Source organism: Pseudophryne corroboree, chromosome 10, assembly GCF_028390025.1.
Source record: "Pseudophryne corroboree isolate aPseCor3 chromosome 10, aPseCor3.hap2, whole genome shotgun sequence".
NCBI classification, from domain to species: domain Eukaryota; kingdom Metazoa; phylum Chordata; class Amphibia; order Anura; family Myobatrachidae; genus Pseudophryne; species Pseudophryne corroboree.
Genome location: NC_086453.1, coordinates 110,090,509 through 110,112,386, shown reverse-complemented (window position 1 = coordinate 110,112,386; position 21,878 = coordinate 110,090,509). Strand labels below are relative to the sequence as shown.

The window sequence follows — 21,878 nt, the reverse complement described above, 5'->3', positions numbered from 1 at the left end:
GTAATCATTAGAGCTCTAGCATTTACATATCTGCTTTATAAATGTTTTCCTATCGCAGCGTTTCATAGATTTACAAGAGTGCAGTCATGTATATGAGTATAGGTGTTTTTCCTGCATTCATTTTAGCTATTTGTTCATTTGTGTTTTATATCAGAGAGGCCACATGTGGTTCTCAATCAGTTGGTGAACCCCAACTGCCAACATTCCCTCCCAGTAGTTGACATGATATGCGAGAATGCACTCTACATTAATAACCATGCAACTCAGTTTAAGCAATGTTAGTACAGTATATGACACTAGCCATAAAATCTGTAAGAAAATAGAAATTAAACATACTTTATACATTGATAATTAATATTAATGAATATTAACATTTATTTAACATAAACAATAAAAAAAATCAAATTAGAGCTATATTGCAGAGATAATTGGTTCATCTTTTTTTTTACACATTCTATTTATTAGGTCCTGAATATGTTTTGTACCCAAAGCATATACCAACATTTGTAAAATTTGTAAGGTTTGGTACTTCATGTGGCCATTTACAAATGCTCATATCAATGAGGTTCATACTCTCAGATCGATAAAGTAACACATTTGTACTGTCTGTAGCAAAAAATATTCAGTTGAAACCAAGGTTTAACTGTACTATAACATCAAACTATAATCAATTAATTGAATTAAATTCAAGTTCAAGATGTAAAGTCTTCATTTGTTTCCCATAATATCTGTGCCATTAATGCTAGCAGCAAGATATGGTTTAACCTGTATCCTGTTATACCAGGTCAAACTTGAAACTTTATGCAGATGTACTTAGACATCTGAAAACATGGAGGGAAGTTGCTTTCAGGAAAAAAAAAAAGATGGGAGTATGTCTGTACAGCATCAACTCTCATTTACCAGTGCTATGAATGTTTGATGAATGATTGTAATTTCTGTACAATGAGTATTTCCTGACCTGTTGTGTTACTGTGCACAGATTGATGTTAATATGTTTTATATGCATGCTATTCTCTTTCAACTCCCCTGGAGCAGATTGAATCGGAACATTTTTATGCAGTTAAAGTAAGTTATATTAATAATAAATAGTTTTATAGTGATGATTTTGAGTGGAAATAAATGGATAGAAGAAAACATCTCGCAATGGAACTTTATGGTATAATAAACACATATCTGTTTCCCATTTTGAACTTTACACCTTTGGCTTCTGTGTTTATATCATAACATATATTGAGCAATTGACCCTCCTTTGTAGTGTATGTGACTCAAATCAGGTGGTAAAACCTTATAATAACCCAGTCTATATATATCTGATTATTATGACACAGGATGGTAAATTAGGTAAGTAGATGACCTGATAAATAAATTAAAAATGTTCCAACACAATCTACTCCAGGCGAGTTGAAAGAGAATAGCATGCATATAAAACATATTAACATCAATCTGTGCATGGTAAAACATTATATTATCTATTTAATTATAATTATTCTTGGCCAAGGTATGTAATCATCTTCCCAGTACCACAAAGGTTTTCATTGATGCTAAAAGATATCTTATACATGTAAATCAAAGAAATTCTACTCCACTCATCCATGATTGAGATAGCAACTTTTGTCTCACCCAAATCTATGTAAACATTTTGATACTACTATATTTTTTTCATATATAGTTCCAACATGTTTCATAATTCTTAAATCTGCGAATAGCAGAAACAATTAATTGGTAGAATATTTTTTGTACTCAAAACCATACTTTTTTCTGGCCTTAAAAGTGACAGTCTTGTTATTATAGGTATATCCCTCTAATGCTCTCCTGGCCGATTTCTCATATCTATATAATACATTATTATTGTATACCGATAGTAATAATAATAGAGACTTCTGGTGAGCAGGCCATTTTCATTGGGACCAGACACCTTGTAGAGCAGCCCAGGCAGCCTATGAATAAAGAATTTATGTTGCTCTCTCTGTTGAAGCCCAATGCCCTGGTGTAACATGTTTCTGTTTCAAAGAATCAATGCTTGAGTTACAAAACTAGGATGTTAAAGGTTTGGAAAAGATTGGCAAGCTTTAAAGAGGCTAGAAAACGTTGACTTCAGATGTGCCTGCCCTTTTATAGTACTGTACATTTTCTCAGGCAGAAAACTAATGTGAGGACACGCAAAAGACATTTATATGCAGGAAAACAACCATTTCTGAGATCCCTTTCAGTGTTACCAAGTTACGGAACATTGTCCTGAGTGAACGACTGTGAAATCACGGTGTAACTGGGTGTGCTTCACAGAACCACAACGCAAAACCAGAGCACATCTATGGAACTATTCTCCTAAATAATGTATTCTGTTTTGCACCACTGGCTGCTTATGCTGCTTTTCATCGCTTATTTTGAATCGTATATCCGCTACCATGGTGCAAATTAAAATAACTGCATGTGAACTAGGCAAGTGGCTAGTTACCATGAAATGAGAGATTAATACATACGTGTCAAGGAAAATGTTAAAATGAGCTTTCTATGGGACTCATTCTTTTGGCCTAAATTATGGATTTTTCTGAGGAGCTGTGCATTGCATTAATTACAGCATATGTGCCAAATACAGAATTTTGTAGTAGAGGGGCAGTTATCGTGATACTTAAATGGCATATTTTCATGCAGATACTTAGATTATTTGATTTGCTTTTTTATATTTTATTGTCTATAAGTTGATAAAATATGATTTTTTTTCTGCTTTTATATTTAATTTGCATTGAAATACACAATACTTAAAATATGCACACACATAAATCTATCTATCTATCTATCTATCTATCTATCTATCTATCTATCTATCTATCTATTCTATCTACGAGTCTATCTATAGATTTATCTACAAGTCTATCTACTATCTATCTATCTATCGATGACTCTATCTATCATCTATCTATCTTTGAGTCTATCTCTCTACAAGTCTATCTATCTATCTATCTATAAGTCTATCTATCTATATATCTATCTATATGTCTGTCTACACACACACACACACACACACACAGAATTTTGTTTTAAAGAGTATTGGTGAGTAGTTTGACATAAAAATAAGGGTCTTGCAGAAGCTGTCAGAACACATTCTCAGACCACTGGTGTACTCTGTATGCTCAGTAATAATTTAGATCCTCCTAACACACATATGTACTGAATATAGCCGTGATCTGCTACCCTGCTGCTGTAATTTTCAACAAAAACATCTTACTACCACTTTTCATTCAAAACAACTCTGTTTGAGTAGGCAGCAGTACAAGCTCTTCAAACACTAGTCTGGTGACTGTTTAGCAGTATTCTCTCTTTGAAGCTAAGATTCTGCCTCTCTATTGCAGTTAATATGTAAACTAGTCAGACCGAGCTGTCTAAAAACCTTTAGACTTAGAGGAAAGGATTAACCAAAGTTTTACTGCAGTTCAAAAATGTGTTCATGTTTGGGGAAAAAACATGTTTTGATTAAATTATGAGTAGATTTTGTGCCATCTACTCGATCGCAAAAATCTACCGTCTGAATCCATAGGGATATTCAGGATATGTTGACAAATAAGACACCTGCTCATTAGTAAAGATGTCCTTCAGGTAGATTTGCTGTGATAATATATTGCTGTGTAGTTTAAATAACAGGAATTGCTTAAAGCAAAAATAATGAATGTACGGTATGCTGTTTTAATACACCTTCTTCTTCTTCTGTTAAATAAACAGAATATTCTGGTATTAATAAAATACATAAATATTCCTAATTGGTTATTTAAAAGTAAAACATAGACTACAATGGCAGACAGTGATTAGACTCTATGCATGTACTTTAAATAAGCTGTATCCCATACATAATGTCATTTATTCTCTGTATGTTTTCACATAATAGCTTAGCGCTAAAATTTCCATTAAAATTAAAAATTCATCTAATGGTACTCTATCTATTTATTTATTTTTCTTTAAAAAAATGAATGATTACATACGTATTTCATTTAATAAATTCTACTTTTTGAACCTAATATCTAATCCACTATGTTAAATAAATAAACATAATATATGTGCACATGAATGCAAGGTTACTTGGGGCAGCTGGATTTGTCAGTGATGATGATTTAAAATGTATTATCCCCAACACTGCAACTCTGCAGACCTACATTCAAACTAGATTAATGACTTATGCTTTAGACTTGTTATTCTCAATATTACCATTATTAATAGAGTTCACTACACATAAAGAGAAGTAATTGTACATTTCCCTTCACCTTCAGAATGATACATAACTCAATTATAATGAATATATAAACAGGATATTAACACAATGCAATATTTATTTTATATACACACACACACACACACACACACACACACACACACACTATATATATATATATATATATATGCACATATATACACACACACATATATATATATATATATATATATATATTGTATTTTTTTAAGTAAGCTTCCCTTTAGTTTATAGGCCAGCGAAATAATAAAATCGGCCAATGTCTTTCATTATATTAAACGGTTTACTGTACATTCTCAAAGCTCTCTCTTCTGCGTATCATTAAATACATTTAGCAGAGTTTGTATTCAAAGAAGCTTCACACACAGCTTACTCCAGCCCACAGCCACTTGGTAAAGAGAACGCACACACAAAGTGGATGGAATTTAGACATGAAGGAGTTAATTGCTACAGGCAGGAAAAAGGTTTAACAAATAAACACAGTTAAAAAGTATATGCCTGGGAGCAAACATCATCACAAAGCTATATCTGTCACTTACCATTTTGTTGACATCTGCTTTCATTGAAGTGTCCAATTTTAGTGGTTTTAATTTTCTCTCATTTGGTTTAAATCACCCATAGCTCTGTTATGACTTAGGACAGAAAGTTTTCCTGGCTCCTCCACTCCATCTCTAGAAGTGTGTCACACACAGCCTAGGCATTGAATGGATGGTTAGAGTGTACAGACTTCAAGTGTGTATCCCTTTCCTATACAGAAATGTTTGGAGAGCTCAACCTATTTAGGAGGGTTTGTTTTATTTGATAGTGGGGTTGGATGGTAACACCATTCAGAGACACAAAGTAATGACATCACAGGAGGGAATGGGAGGAGTTACAGCAGTGTGTGCCTGTGCAAGGGGGGTATAGTGAAAGAGGGAGACAGATGGAGAAAACTAGCATAGGTGATGGTTTTGTAAATATACTGTTGGGAGAATGAGCTCATGTCAGTTTCATAATCCCCAGTTGACTAAACCATATGCCTGCAAGTCCAGACATTGTTAATCTTATTTGCATGTATTTTTACTGTAACAGCCAATAGTTTTATTCCAATAACTCTGTTTGATGACATCACAATCTACAGACTTATAATACGCTATATCCATTGTTGTTTTAAATATTTATAAAACTTTATTAATTTATATTTATAACTTAGAACTTAAGAAAAATGATAGTTCTGCATAAAATCAGCCACAATAAAGGTGCATACACACTTGAAAGTAAATGACGTTGCTCATTTTCTCCCTTCCTGAGCGACATCATTTACTTTCTCGGCAAGTGTGTATGCCACAGTTGATGAGCGATGCATTAATTAACCTGCTGTCGGCCGTGCAGGCAGTTCAATTTGGACTGTCGTCCAAGAGCTGCCTGCCTGATCCGGCCGCAGCGTGACGTCACTGAGCTATATGGTCGTCATATTGCTCAGTGTGTATGCCCTGCCGCCAACCGCCCCGGCCCAAGAATGGAAACACTAGGTGACGTCGCTCGTAGAGCACATCGCCTAGTGTGTGCCCACCTTTAGTGCAAGCAATTATAATCTACTGTTTTCAAAGTACAGATTTTACTATGGTACAACATGAAATAAAACTGAAATTATTACTAGAGATGAGTGGGTTCAGTTTTACTCGGTTTTACTCGGATTTACTCGGTTCTGAAAAGGTCACCTTATTGGCTCACGGATGTCACGTGTTTTGGATAGCCAATAGAAAAAATCCAGATAAAACCGAACTGGCGTTAATTCTGGCATTAAATCCAACCTGCTCATCTCTAATTATTACACGCAACTTGTCGATGCTTTCTAATGCACCGTTACACTGTACATAGTTACTGTACGAGCTGCATCGGATTTGTCCATGTTTTAAGAATTTGACTCTGAAATATTGTATGTGTCACTCTTCCTGAGAGTGGCATTGTTGCTTATCTTGTTCTGTAGTATATTTATTTTAATTCCATATGCTACAGTGTACTGTGCAACATTTAAAGCATGAGTATTGAGAAGGATTCCATTTGGATCACCTCTGATGGCTGTGTATGTTTAGGTGAGGTGCATGATGTCCCTTCTCCATTGAGTAAATGTTTATTTGAAACTAAAGCCTGGAAATTTAAATGTTTAAATGTTGGCAGTCCTGCTGATATTACATAGTCAGGTCCACTAAAAAGGGCTCTTAACATAGGCATGTGAAAAACACATGCCTTGTTTATGAATCATGATCAGAACTGATTCACGGAACTTGTTATAGGATATGTTTACAGGTAAACCTAGCAGACCATCAAATACCATAAGCACGTATAGGAGGGAATTCAATTGTGGGTGAGGGGATGAATTGCTGTTGCCATGGCATTTAAATGCAGGAAATGGCAACCTGATTCACATGCTATGGGATAGCAAACACGTTCAAATGAGACCCAACTGCCGTTAAGTGCGGCGAGTGTCACGGGAATTCGGTCGGATGAACAAGTCGCTGGCAAATGAATTCCTCTCCTATACTCTAATACCAACAATCAGTAATATGTTGTTATTATGTGTGGCATATTTTGGATGAATGTACATATTATTATACAGCTCTGAATTCAATTAGCCATGAATCTGTAGTGTGATGTCCCATGTAATTTGATGCACACTTTGAAGGATATTTTCATCAAGCGCTCTCTCAATACCCGTGTACTATGAATCAATAACAAATGGCAAGTTGCAGTGAGGCAGGAATGGGCTGCTGGCAGTGAGGCAGGTATGTGGCGCTGTCAATGAGGCAGGGATGGGCTGCTGGCAGTGAGACAGGGATGTGCTGCTGTCAGTGAGGCAGTGATGTGCTGCTGGCAGTGAGGCAGGAATGGTCTGCTGTCAGTGAGGCAGGGATGTGCTGCTGTCAGGGAGGCAGGGATGTGCTGCTGTCAGTGCGGTAGGGATGTGTTGTCAGTGAGGCAGGGATGTGCTGCTGTCAGTGAGGCAGTGATGTGCTGCTGTCAGGGAGGCAGGGATGTGCTGCTGTCAGTGCGGTAGGGACGTGTTGTCAGTGAGGCAGGGATGTGCTGCTGTCAGTGAGGCAGTGATGTGCTGCTGTCAATGTGGTAAGTATGTGCCGCTGTCAGTGAGACAGGGATGTGCTGCTATCAGTGAGGCAGTGATGTGCTGCTGTCAGTAAGGCAGGGATGTGCTGCTGTCAGAGTCATTCTCCTTATCACGTGCGCAGGGCTCCTCTGCTGTCCCTCCCCACGGTCGCCTCAACTGGGTAGGCTCAAGCTGAGCATGTAAGCACATTAGCAAATCCTCATCAAGGGCCTCTGTACCCCTGATACAGTGGCGGATCCAATGGGGGGTGATGAGGGCATTCGCCCCCACTAACATACTCAAAGCCACGCCCACTTCCAGGTGATGAGCCCAGTGCCAAGCACGCCCGGAGCCTGCAAGAGAAGAGAGCGGTTAACTCTGTTGTTACTGCTGCCAGGCTGGCCGGAATGATCCCCCCAACCTCCGGGCATTGTTCTTGGTTGAAGCACTGCGCCCCCCTACGGTCTGTGCTGCACGGTCACTCCCTGCTCACATCCTCCCAGCCAGCTGCTGCGCTGACTAGTTCCGTCCTCCGCCAGCAGAAGTCAGTCTCCTCTCCTTGGGCTGATGGCAGCAGAAGATGGGTTGTGGCAGAAGCTGAGCGCAGAGAAGGCACCCGGCTCAGTGCGAGCTTGTAATTGGATTACAAAATGTAAACGCAGAGAAACCGTCACACTTTGCACCCAATTCGCACCTTATTGGATTGACCCCTTAGTTTTGCTCTTCTAGAAAGATTTTAGAACCATACTTTTTTGATTACCGCTCTTGGACTGAATAGGTGGCTGTTGTTTTTTTCGTATCTGGCACTGTGCCTCCTGTTTTGTACATTTCAAAAGTGAAAGCCACAGCACTGGAAATATAGCAAGAATTTGCGGTCAGTGTTTAGCTTTCCTGCAGTGCCGCGAGCAGTTGGTCTCAGCAAGGTCTTTCCTAGCCCCACAAGTTGAACTAATTTACTGGTTATCTGTTAATTCAGGACAGATGTTTCAATCCTCATGGGTAATCTACAATTTGAGTAGGTGAAAGAAAAGCAGAAATCTATCATGCCAGCCAACCTGTTGTGTATATATTGTATGTATATATATATATATATATATATATATATATACATATATATATATATATATATAAATATATATATATACATACATACTAGAGATGAGCGGGTTCGGTTCCTCGGAATCCGAACCCGCCCGAACTTCAGCTTTTTTTACACGGATCCGAGCGACTCGGATCTTCCCGCCTTGCTCGGTTAACCCGAGCGCGCCCGAACGTCATCATGACGCTGTCGGATTCTCGCGAGGCTCGGATTCTATCGCGAGACTCGGATTCTATATAAGGAGCCGCGCGTCGCCGCCATTTTCACACGTGCATTGAGATTGATAGGGAGAGGACGTGGCTGGCGTCCTCTCCATTAAGATTAGAAGAGAGAGAGTGAGATTGAGACAGAGACACTTGATTTACTGGAGCTTAGGAGTACTAGAGAGTGCAGAGTTTACTAGTGACTGACCACTGACCAGTGACCACCAGTGCAGTTTTATTTAATATAATCCGTTCTCTGCCTGAAAAAAACGATACACAGTGACTCAGTCACATACCATATCTGTGCTCAGCCCAGTGTGCTGCATCATCTATGTATAATATCTGACTGTGCTCACACAGCTTAATTGTGGGGGAGACTGGGGAGCAGTTATAGGTTATAGCAGGAGCCAGGAGTACATATTATTAAAATTAAACAGTGCACACTTTTGCTGCAGGAGTGCCACTGCCAGTGTGACTGACCAGTGACCTGACCACACTGACCACCAGTATAGTATACTATATTGTGATTGCCTGAAAAAGTTAAACACTCGTCGTGTGACTTGTGTGGTGTTTTTTTATTCTATAAAAAACTCATTCTGCTGACAGACAGTGTCCAGCAGGTCCGTCATTATATAATATATACCTGTCCGGCTGCAGTAGTGATATATATATATTTTTTATATCATTATTTATCATCCAGTCGCAGCAGACACAGTACGGTAGTTCACGGCTGTAGCTACCTCTGTGTCGGCACTCGGCAGTCCATCCATAATTGTTTACCACCTACCCGTGGTTTTTTTTTTCTTTCTTCTTTATACATACTACATCTCATTATCATCCAGTCTATATTAGCAGCAGACACAGTACAGTACGGTAGTCCACGGCTGTAGCTACCTCTGTGTCGGCACTCGGCAGTCCATCCATAATTGTATACCACCTACCCGTGGTTTTTTTTTTCTTCTTTATACATACTACATCTCATTATCATCCAGTCTATATTAGCAGCAGACACAGTACAGTACGGTAGTCCACGGCTGTAGCTACCTCTGTGTCGGCACTCGGCAGTCCATCCATAATTGTATACCACCTACCCGTGGTTTTTTTTTTCTTTCTTCTTTATACATACATACTACATCTCATTATCAACCAGTCTATATTAGCAGCAGACACAGTACAGTACGGTAGTCCACGGCTGTAGCTACCTCTGTGTCGGCACTCGGCAGTCCATCCATAATTGTATACCACCTACCCGTGGTTTTTTTTTCTTTCTTCTTTATACATACTACATCTCATTATCATCCAGTCTATATTAGCAGCAGACACAGTACAGTACGGTAGTCCACGGCTGTAGCTACCTCTGTGTCGGCACTCGGCAGTCCATCCATAATTGTATACCACCTACCCATGGTTTTTTTTTCTTTCATCTTTATACATACATACTACATCTCATTATCATCCAGTCTATATTAGCAGCAGACACAGTACAGTACGGTAGTCCACGGCTGTAGCTACCTCTGTGTCGGCACTCGGCAGTCCATCCATAATTGTATACCACCTACCCGTGGTTTTTTTTTCTTTCTTCTTTATACATACTACATCTCATTATCATCCAGTCTATATTAGCAGCAGACACAGTACAGTACGGTAGTCCACGGCTGTAGCTACCTCTGTGTCGGCACTCGGCAGTCCATCCATAATTGTATACCACCTACCCGTGGTTTTTTTTTCTTTCTTCTTTATACATACTACATCTCATTATCATCCAGTCTATATTAGCAGCAGACACAGTACAGTACGGTAGTCCACGGCTGTAGCTACCTCTGTGTCGGCACTCGGCAGTCCGTCCATAATTGTATACCACCTACCCGTGGTTTTTTTTTCTTTCATCTTTATACATACATACTACATCTCATTATCAACCAGTCTATATTAGCAGCAGACACAGTACAGTACGGTAGTCCACGGCTGTAGCTACCTCTGTGTCGGCACTCGGCAGTCCATCCATAATTGTATACCACCTACCCGTGGTTTTTTTTTTCTTCTTTATACATACTACATCTCATTATCATCCAGTCTATATTAGCAGCAGACACAGTACAGTACGGTAGTCCACGGCTGTAGCTACCTCTGTGTCGGCACTCGGCAGTCCGTCCATAATTGTATACCACCTACCCGTGGTTTTTTTTTCTTCTTCTTTATACATACATACTACATCTCTTTATCAACCAGTCTATATTAGCAGCAGACACAGTACGGTAGTCCACGGCTGTAGCTACCTCTGTGTCGGCACTCGTCAGTCCGTCCATAATTGTATACCACCTACCTGTGGTTTTTTTTTTCTTTCTTCTTTATACATACATACATACTACATCTCTTTATCAACCAGTCTATATTAGCAGCAGACACAGTACAGTACGGTAGTCCACGGCTGTAGCTACCTCTGTGTCGGCACTCGGCAGTCCATCCATAATTGTATACTAGTATCCATCCATCTCCATTGTTTACCTGAGGTGCCTTTTAGTTGTGCCTATTAAAATATGGAGAACAAAAATGTTGAGGTTCCAAAATTAGGGAAAGATCAAGATCCACTTCCACCTCGTGCTGAAGCTGCTGCCACTAGTCATGGCCGAGACAATGAAATGCCAGCAACGTCGTCTGCCAAGGCCGATGCCCAATGTCATAGTACAGAGCATGTCAAATCCAAAACACCAAATATCAGTAAAAAAAGGACTCCAAAACCTAAAATAAAATTGTCGGAGGAGAAGCGTAAACTTGCCAATATGCCATTTACCACACGGAGTGGCAAGGAACGGCTGAGGCCCTGGCCTATGTTCATGGCTAGTGGTTCAGCTTCACATGAGGATGGAAGCACTCAGCCTCTCGCTAGAAAAATGAAAAGACTCAAGCTGGCAAAAGCAGTAGCACCGCAAAGAACTGTGCGTTCTTCGAAATCCCAAATCCACAAGGAGAGTCCGACTCCAATTGTGTCGGTTGCGATGCCTGACCTTCCCAACACTGGACGTGAAGAGCATGCGCCTTCCACCATTTGCACGCCCCCTGCAAGTGCTGGAAGGAGCACCCGCAGTCCAGTTCCTGATAGTCAGATTGAAGATGTCAGTGTTGAAGTACACCAGGATGAGGAGGATATGGGTGTTGCTGGCGCTGGGGAGAAAATTGACCAGGAGGATTCTGATGGTGAGGTGGTTTGTTTAAGTCAGGCACCCGGGGAGACACCTGTTGTCCGTGGGAGGAATATGGCCACTGACATGCCTGGTGAAAATACCAAAAAAATCAGCTCTTCGGTGTGGAAGTATTTCACCAGAAATGCGGACAACAGGTGTCAAGCCGTGTGTTGCCTTTGTCAAGCTGTAATAAGTAGGGGTAAGGACGTTAACCACCTCGGAACATCCTCCCTTATACGTCACCTGCAGCGCATTCATAATAAGTCAGTGACAAGTTCAAAAACTTTGGGTGATAGCGGAAGCAGTCCACTGACCAGTAAATACCTTCCTCTTGTAACCAAGCTCACGCAAACCACCCCACCAACTCCCTCAGTGTCAATTTCCTCCTTCCCCAGGAATGCCAATAGTCCTGCAGGCCATGTCACTGGCAATTCTGACGATTCCTCTCCTGCCTGGGATTCCTCCGATGCATCCTTGCGTGTAACGCCTACTGCTGCTGGCGCTGCTGTTGTTGCTGCTGGGAGTCGATGGTCATCCCAGAGGGGAAGTCGTAAGACCACTTTTACTACTTCCACCAAGCAATTGACTGTCCAACAGTCCTTTGCGAGGAAGATGAAATATCACAGCAGTCATCCTACTGCAAAGCGGATAACTGAGGCCTTGGCATCCTGGGTGGTGAGAAACGTGGTTCCGGTATCCATCATTACTGCAGAGCCAACTAGAGACTTGTTGGAGGTACTGTGTCCCCGGTACCAAATACCATCTAGGTTCCATTTCTCTAGGCAGGCGATACCGAAAATGTACACAGACCTCAGAAAAAGAGTCACCAGTGTCCTAAAAAATGCCGCTGTACCCAATGTCCACTTAACCACGGACATGTGGACAAGTGGAGCAGGGCAGGGTCAGGACTATATGACTGTGACAGCCCACTGGGTAGATGTATGGACTCCCGCCGCAAGAACAGCAGCGGCGGCACCAGTAGCAGCATCTCGCAAACGGCAACTCTTTCCTAGGCAGGCTACGCTTTGTATCACCGGTTTCCAGAATACGCACACAGCTGAAAACCTCTTACGGCAACTGAGGAAGATCATCGCGGAATGGCTTACCCCAATTGGACTCTCCTGTGGATTTGTGGCATCGGACAACGCCAGCAATATTGTGTGTGCATTAAATATGGGCAAATTCCAGCACGTCCCATGTTTTGCACATACCTTGAATTTGGTGGTGCAGAATTTTTTAAAAAACGACAGGGGCGTGCAAGAGATGCTGTCGGTGGCCAGAAGAATTGCGGGACACTTTCGGCGTACAGGCACCACGTACAGAAGACTGGAGCACCACCAAAAACTACTGAACCTGCCCTGCCATCATCTGAAGCAAGAAGTGGTAACGAGGTGGAATTCAACCCTCTATATGCTTCAGAGGTTGGAGGAGCAGCAAAAGGCCATTCAAGCCTATACAATTGAGCACGATATAGGAGGTGGAATGCACCTGTCTCAAGCGCAGTGGAGAATGATTTCAACGTTGTGCAAGGTTCTGATGCCCTTTGAACTTGCCACACGTGAAGTCAGTTCAGACACTGCCAGCCTGAGTCAGGTCATTCCCCTTATCAGGCTTTTGCAGAAGAAGCTGGAGACATTGAAGGAGGAGCTAACACGGAGCGATTCCGCTAGGCATGTGGGACTTGTGGATGGAGCCCTTAATTCGCTTAACAAGGATTCACGGGTGGTCAATCTGTTGAAATCAGAGCACTACATTTTGGCCACCATGCTCGATCCTAGATTTAAAGCCTACCTTGGATCTCTCTTTCCGGCACACACAAGTCTGCTGCGGTTGAAAGACCTGCTGGTGAGAAAATTGTCAAGTCAAGCGGAACGCGACCTGTCAACATCTCCTCCTTCACATTCTCCCGCAACTGGGGGCGCGAGGAAAAGGCTCAGAATTCCGAGCCCACCCGCTGGCGGTGATGCAGGGCAGTCTGGAGCGACTGCTGATGCTGACATCTGGTCCGGACTGAAGGACCTGACAACGATTACGGACATGTCGTCTACTGTCACTGCATATGATTCTCTCAACATTGAAAGAATGGTGGAGGATTATATGAGTGACCGCATCCAAGTAGGCACGTCACACAGTCCGTACTTATACTGGCAGGAAAAAGAGGCAATTTGGAGGCCCTTGCACAAACTGGCTTTATTCTACCTAAGTTGCCCTCCCACAAGTGTGTACTCCGAAAGAGTGTTTAGTGCCGCCGCTCACCTTGTCAGCAATCGGCGTACGAGGTTACATCCAGAAAATGTGGAGAAGATGATGTTCATTAAAATGAATTATAATCAATTCCTCCGCGGAGACATTGACCAGCAGCAATTGCCTCCACAAAGTACACAGGGAGCTGAGATGGTGGATTCCAGTGGGGACGAATTGATAATCTGTGAGGAGGGGGATGTACACGGTGATATATCGGAGGATGATGATGAGGTGGACATCTTGCCTCTGTAGAGCCAGTTTGTGCAAGGAGAGATTAATTGCTTCTTTTTTGGGGGGGGTCCAAACCAACCCGTCATATCAGTCACAGTCGTGTGGCAGACCCTGTCACTGAAATGATGGGTTGGTTAAAGTGTGCATGTCCTGTTTTGTTTATACAACATAAGGGTGGGTGGGAGGGCCCAAGGACAATTCCATCTTGCACCTCTTTTTTCTTTTATTTTTCTTTGCGTCATGTGCTGTTTGGGGAGGGTTTTTTGGAAGGGCCATCCTGCGTGACACTGCAGTGCCACTCCTAGATGGGCCCGGTGTTTGTGTCGGCCACTAGGGTCGCTTATCTTACTCACACAGTCAGCTACCTCATTGCGCCTCTTTTTTTCTTTGCGTCATGTGCTGTTTGGGGAGGGTTTTTTGGAAGGGACATCCTGCGTGACACTGCAGTGCCACTCCTAGATGGGCCCGGTGTTTGTGTCGGCCACTAGAGTCGCTTATCTTACTCACACAGTCAGCTACCTCATTGCGCCTCTTTTTTTCTTTGCGTCATGTGCTGTTTGGGGAGGGTTTTTTGGAAGGGACATCCTGCGTGACACTGCAGTGCCACTCCTAGATGGGCCCGGTGTTTGTGTCGGCCACTAGGGTCGCTTATCTTATTTACACAGCTACCTCATTGCGCCTCTTTTTTTCTTTGCGTCATGTGCTGTTTGGGGAGGGTTTTTTGGAAGGGACATCCTGCGTGACACTGCAGTGCCACTCCTAGATGGGCCCGGTGTTTGTGTCGGCCACTAGGGTCGCTTATCTTACTCACACAGCGACCTCGGTGCAAATTTTAGGACTAAAAATAATATTGTGAGGTGTGAGGTATTCAGAATAGACTGAAAATGAGTGGAAATTATGGTTTTTGAGGTTAATAATACTTTGGGATAAAAATGACCCCCAAATTCTATGATTTAAGCTGTTTTTTAGGGTTTTTTGAAAAAAACACCCGAATCCAAAACACACCCGAATCCGACAAAAAAAATTCGGTGAGGTTTTGCCAAAACGCGGTCGAACCCAAAACACGGCCGCGGAACCGAACCCAAAACCAAAACACAAAACCCGAAAAATTTCCGGCGCTCATCTCTAATACATACAGTATATAAATTATATATATCTCTGTATATATGTGTGTGTGTGTGTGTGTGTGTGTGTGTGTGTGTGTGTGTGTGTGTGTGTGTGTGTGTGTGTGTGTGTGTGTGTGTGCGTGCGTGCGTGTGATAGGGTTACCACCTCATCCCTTTAATTCTGGACAAATATTAATTACACAGGTTCTGTGGCTGATTAAAACCAGGTGAAATGGAGTCTTGAAGTCATCCAGCCACAGAACCTGTGTAATTAATATGTGTCCAGAATTAAAGGGATGTAGTGTAGACTTACTATACCATCCCTTTAAAATGGGACGCTCATGGATTACACAGGTTCTGTTGCTGATTAGAACCATGTGAAATGCAGGCTTGAAGTCACCCAGCCACAAAACCTGTGTATTTTATGAGTGTTCCAGTTTAAAGGGATAGTATGGTAAGCTGATAGATAGATAGATAGATAGATAGATAGATAGATAGATAGATAGATAAATAGATAGATATTGATATAGATATACTGTATGTATATTTATTTTTATTTTTTTTAGGTTTACCATAATATCCCTTTAAACCAGGACTCTCGGGAATTATGAATTCCATAGGTTCTATGGCTGATTAAAACTAGAGATGAGCGGGTTCAGTTCCCTGGGAACCGAACCTGCCCCCCGAACTTCACTACCTAAGCCCGGATCTGAGTAAGGCTCTGGTTTTCCCGCCTTACTCGGAAACCAGAACAAGGCAAAATGTCATCATCCCGCTGTCGGATTCTCGCGGGGTTTGGATTCCATATAAGGAGCCGCGTGTTGCCGCCATTTTCACTCCTGTATTGGAGATTGTAGAGAGAGGACGTGTCTACATGCTCAGTGTCCTGCATCAGTTCAGTGGTAGTGTCTTGTGCTGCATCAGTCCAGAGGTGGTGTCTTGTGCTGTATCAGTCCAGTCACAGTGGTGGTGTCCTCCGCTGCCATATGTCCAGTGCTGCTATATAAGTCCAGTCCACTGGTGCTGTGTTGTGCTGCATCAGTTCAGTGGTGGTGTATTGTGCTGCATCAGTCCAGTCACAGTGGTGGTGTCCTCTGCTGCCATATGTCCAGTGCTGCTATATAAGTCCAGTACATTGCAGTGGTGCTGTGTTGTCCTGCATATGTACAGTGGTAGTGTCTTGTGTTGCATCAGTTCAGTAACAGTGGCGGTGTCCTCTGCTGCCATATCTCTAGTGCTGCTGTATAACTCCAGTTCATTGCAGTGGTGCTCCGTAATCCTGTATCAGTCCAGTGGTGGTGTCCCTGTGCTGCTGTATATGTCCAGTGGTACTGCCGTATATGTCCTGTGATACTGCTGTATATGTCAAGTGATACTGCCGTAAATGTCCAGTGGTACTGCCGTATAAATCCAGTGATACTAGAGTATAATTCCAGTGGTACTGGCATATAATTCCAGTGGTACTGGCGTATAAATCCAGTCCAGTGATATTGCCGTATATGTCCAGTGATACTGCCGTATATATTTCCAGCGGTACTGCCGTATAAATCCAGTGAGACTGCTGAATAATTCAAGTGGTACTGGCGTATAATTCCAGTGGTACTGGCGTATTAATCCAGTCCAGTGATACTGCTGTATATGTCCAGTGATACTGCTGTATTATTCCAGTGGTACTGGCGTATAATTCCAGTGGTACTGGTATACATATCCAGTCCAGTGATACTGCCATGTATGTCCAGTGGTACTGCCGTATAATTCCAGTGATACTGCCCTATAATTGCAGTGGTACTGTTGTATAATTCCAGCGGTACTGGCGTATAAATCCAGTCCAGTGATACTGCCATATATATGTCCACTGGTACTGCCATAAAATTCCAGTGAAACTGCCGTATATGTCCAGTGGTCATGCCATATAAATCCAGTGGTACTGGCGTATAAATCCAGTGGTACTGCCGTATAAATCCAGTGATACTGCCATAAATGTCCAGTGGTACTGTAATATAATTCCAGGGATACTGTAGTATATATGTCCAGTGGTTCTGCAGTATAAATCCAGTGGTAATGGCGTATAAATCCAGTCCAGTGATACTGCCATATAAGTTCATTGGTACTGCCGTATAAGTCTAGTGGTACTGCCGTATAATTCCAGTGATACTGCTGTATAATTCCAGTAGTACTGGCGTATAAATCCAGTGATACTGCTGTATAAATCCAGTCCAGTGGTACTGCCGTATAATTCCAGTGATACTGCCATATAATTCCATTGATACTGCTTTATAATTCCAGAAGTACTGACGTATAAGGCCAGGGATACTGCCGTATAAATCCAGACCAGTGGTACTGCAGTATAAATCTAGTGGTACTGCCGTATAATTTCAGTGATACTGCCGTATAATTCCAGTGATCCTGCCGTATAATTCCAGTGGTACTGGCGTATAAATACAGTGATACTGCCGTATAAATCCAGTCCAGTAGTACTGCCATATAAGTCCAGTGGTACTGCCGTATAAGTCCAGTGGTACTGCCGTATAAATCCAGTCCAGTGATACTGCCATATAAGTCCAGTGGTACTGCCGTGTAACTCCAGTGATACTGCCGTATAATTCCAGTGATCCTGCCGTATAATTCCAGTGGTACTGCCATATAAATCCAGTCCAGTGGTGCTGCCATATAAGTTCAGTGGTGCTGTCCTGTGCTGTATATTATTTACTCCAAATAAAGGGGTTAATAATATTTAATCCAAATAATTTTCACAGGGTTTGCCCTGTGTGGTGTAGAGGTACGCTTTCCTGTACCGCATAGTTATATAAATCCAGAAAAATAATGTAGAACAAAAATATGGAGGATAAAATAGGGAAAGATCAAGAACCACTTCCTCCTAGTGCTGAAGCTGCTGCCACTAGTCATGACACAGACGAAATGCCATCAACGTCGTCTGCCAAGGCAGATGTCCAATGTGATAGTAGAGGGCAAAAATCCAAAAAGCCAAAGTTCAGTAAAAAGACTCCAAAAAATAAATGTAAATGGTCTGATGAGAAACGTAAACTTGCCAATATGCCATTTACGACACAGCATGGAACGGCTAAGGCCCTGGCCTATGTTCATGACTAGTGGTTCAGCTTCACATAACGATGGAAGCCCTCATCCTCCCGCTAGAAAAGTGGTAAGAGTTATTCAGGATAAAGCACAGAAAAGAACTGTGCGTTCTAAGATGGTATCACAAATCCCCAAGGAGTGTCCAAGTGTGTCGGTGGTTGCGGTACCTGACCTTCCCAACACTGGACGGGAAGAGGTGGCTCCTTCCACCATTTGCACGCCCCCTGCAAGTGCTGGAAGGAGCACCCACAGTCCAGTTTCTGATATTCAAATTGAAGATGTCACTGCTGAAGTACACTAGGATGAGGATATGGGTGTTGCTGGCGCTGAGGAGGAAGTTGACGATGAGGATTCTGATGGTGATGTGGTTTGTTTAAATCAGGCACCGGGGGAGACACCTGTTGTCCGTGGGATGAATATGCTCATTGTGATACCAGGTTCAAAATACCAAAAAAGCGACCTCTACGGTGTGGAATTGTTTCTCCACAAATCCGGACAACAGGTGTCAAGCCATGTATTGCATCTGTCAATCTGTAATAAGTAGGGGTAAGGACGTTAACCTCCTAGGAATATCCTCCCTTATACCTCACCTGCTGCACATTCATCAGAAGTCAGTGTCAATTTGAGAAACTTTGGGTAAGAGCGTAAGCAGTCCACTGACACCTAAATCCCTTCTTCCTCTTGTACCCAAGCTCCTGCAAGCCATACCACCAACTCCCTCAGTGTCAACTTCCTCCTCAGTCAGGAACGTCAGTAGTCCTGTAAGCCATGTCACTGGAAAGACTGAGGAGTCTTCTCCTAACCGGGATTCCTCCGGAGGATCCTTGAGTGGTACGCCTACTGTTGCAGTTGCTGCCGCTGCTGTTGTTGCTGCTGGGAGTCGATCATCATCCCAGAGGGTAAGTCGGAAGACCACTTGTACTACTTCCAGTAAACAATTGACTATCTAACAGTCCTTTGTGAGGAAGATGAAATATGACAGCAGTCATCCTGTTGCAAAGCGGATAACTGAGGCCTTGACAGCTATGTTGGTGTTAGACATGCGTCCGGTATCCACCATTAGTTCAGTGGGACTTAGAGAATTGATGGAGGTAGTGTCCCCCCGGTACCAAATCCCATCTAGGTTCCACTTCCCTAGGCAGGCGATACCGAGAATGTACACAGACGTCAGAAAAAGTGTTCTCAGTGTCCTAAAAAATGCAGTTGTACCCACTATCCACTTAACCACGGACATGTGGACAAGTGGAACAGGGCAGACTAAGGACTATATGACTGTGACAGCCCACTGGGTAGATGTATGGCCTCCCACAGAAACAACAGCAGCGGCACCAGTAGCAGCATCTTGCAAACGCCAACTCGTTCCAAGGCAGGCTACGCTATGTATCACTGCTTTCCGTAAGAGGTACACTGCTGACAACCTCTTACGGAAACTTAGGGACATCATCGCACAATGGGTCACCCCAATTAGACTCTCCTGGGGATTTGTGATATCGGACAACGCCACCAATATTGTGCGTGCATTACATCTTGGCAAATTCCAGCACGTCCCATGTTTTGCACATTTGGTGGTGCAGAATTTTTTGAAAAATTACAGAGGCATGCAGGAGATGCTGTCGGTGGCCTGTAAAATTGCGGGCCACTTTCGGCATCCAGCCACCGCGCGCCGAAGACTGGAGCACCAGCAAACACTCCTGAACCTGCCCTGCCATCACCTGAAGCAAGAGGTGGTAACGAGGTGGAATTCAACACTCTATATGATTCAGAGGATGGAGGAGCAGCAAAAGGGCATTCAAGCCTATACATCCACCTACAATAGAGGCAAAGGAGGGGGAATGCGCCTGACTCAAGCGCAGTGGAGAATGATTTCAACGTTGTGCAAGGTTCTGCAACCCTTTGAACTTGCCACACGTGAAGTCAGTTCAGACACTGCCAGCCTGAGTCAGGTCATTCCCCTCATCAGGCTTTTGCAGAAGAAGCTGGAGACACTGAAGGAGGAGCTAAAACGGAGCGATTCCGCTAGGCATGTGGGACTTGTGGATGGAGCCCTTAATTCGCTTAACCAGGATTCACGGGTGGTCAATCTGTTGAAATCAGAGCACTACATTTTGGCCACCGTGCTCGATCCTAGGTTTAAAGCCTACGTTGTATCTCTGTTTCTGGTAGACACAAGTCTGCAGAGGTTCAAAGACATGCTGGTGAGAAAATTGTCAACTCAAGCGGAACGTGGCCCGTCAACAGCTCCTCCTTCATTTTCTTCTGCAACTGGGGCTGTAAGGAAAAGGATAAGATTTCCTAGCCCACCTGCTGGCGGTGATGCAGGGCAGTCAAGAGCGAGTGCTGACATCTGGTCCGTACTGAAGGACCTGCCAATGATTACTGACATGTCTACTTTCACTGCATATGATTCTGTCACCATTGAAAGAATGGTGGAGGATTATATGAGTGACAGCATCCAAGTAGGCATGTCAGACAGTCCGTATCTATACTGGCAGGAAAAAGAGGCAATTTAGATGCCCTTGCACATACTGGCTTTATTTTACTTAAGTTGCCCCCCCCCCCCCCCCCCTCCAGTGTGTACTCCGAAAGAGTGTTTAGTGCAGCCGGTAACCTTGTCAGCAATCAGCATAGGAGGTTACTTCCACAAAATGTGGAGAAGATGATGTTCATCAACATGAATTATAAATTCTTCCAGGAAGACTTTTACCAGCAGTTGCCTCCAGAAAGTACACAGGGACCTGTGATGGTGGATTCCAGTGGTGTTGAATTAATACTATGTGAGGAGGATGTACACAGTGAAAGGGTTGAGGAATCAGAGGATGAGGATGAGGTCGACATTTTGCCTCTGTAGAGCTAGTTTGTGTAAGGAGAGATTGATTGCTTCTTTTTTGTTGGGGGCCCAAACAAACCAATCATTTCAGCCACAGTCGTGCGGCAGACCCTGTCGCTGAAATGATGGGTTTGTTAAAGTGTGCATGTCCTGTTTATACAACATAAGGGTGGGTGGGTGGGAGGGCCCAAGGACAATTCCATCTTGCACCGCTTTTCTACTTTGCATCGTGTGCTGTGTGGGAACTAGGTGTTTAAAGTGCCATCCTGTCTGACACTGCCGTGCAACTCCAGGGGTACTGCCGTATAAGTCCAGGGGTACTGCCATATAAGTCCAGTCCAATGGTGCTGTCTTGTGCTGCATCAGTCCAGTGGTGGTGTCCTGTGCTGTATATTATTTACTCCAAATAAAAGGGTTACATACATTACTTATATTATTTAAATAATTTTGACAGGGTTTGCCCTGTGTGGTGTATGGGTACGCTCGCCTGTGCTGCATATTTTTATAATAGCTCCAAATAAAAGGGTTATTATTATCCATATAAATTTTACAGGCTTTGCCGTGT

General features: G+C 42.9%; 1 protein-coding gene across 3 annotated transcripts in view; it reads right to left on the bottom strand.

Moving 5' to 3' along the window:
• NTN5 (netrin 5) overlaps nt 1-21,878 on the bottom strand; it is a 248,179-nt gene that overhangs the window by 162,302 nt on the left and 63,999 nt on the right. Inside the window, exon 1 of one of the 3 annotated variants that reach the window (XM_063942735.1) lies at nt 4,780-5,053. The exons of 1 other annotated variant lie outside the window; for it this stretch is intronic. The gene's annotated coding sequence lies outside the window, so the exon portion shown is untranslated. Of the gene's footprint in view, nt 1-4,779; nt 5,054-21,878 lie in introns of those variants that run through there. One more of the 3 variants, XM_063942734.1, reaches the window with a different exon arrangement.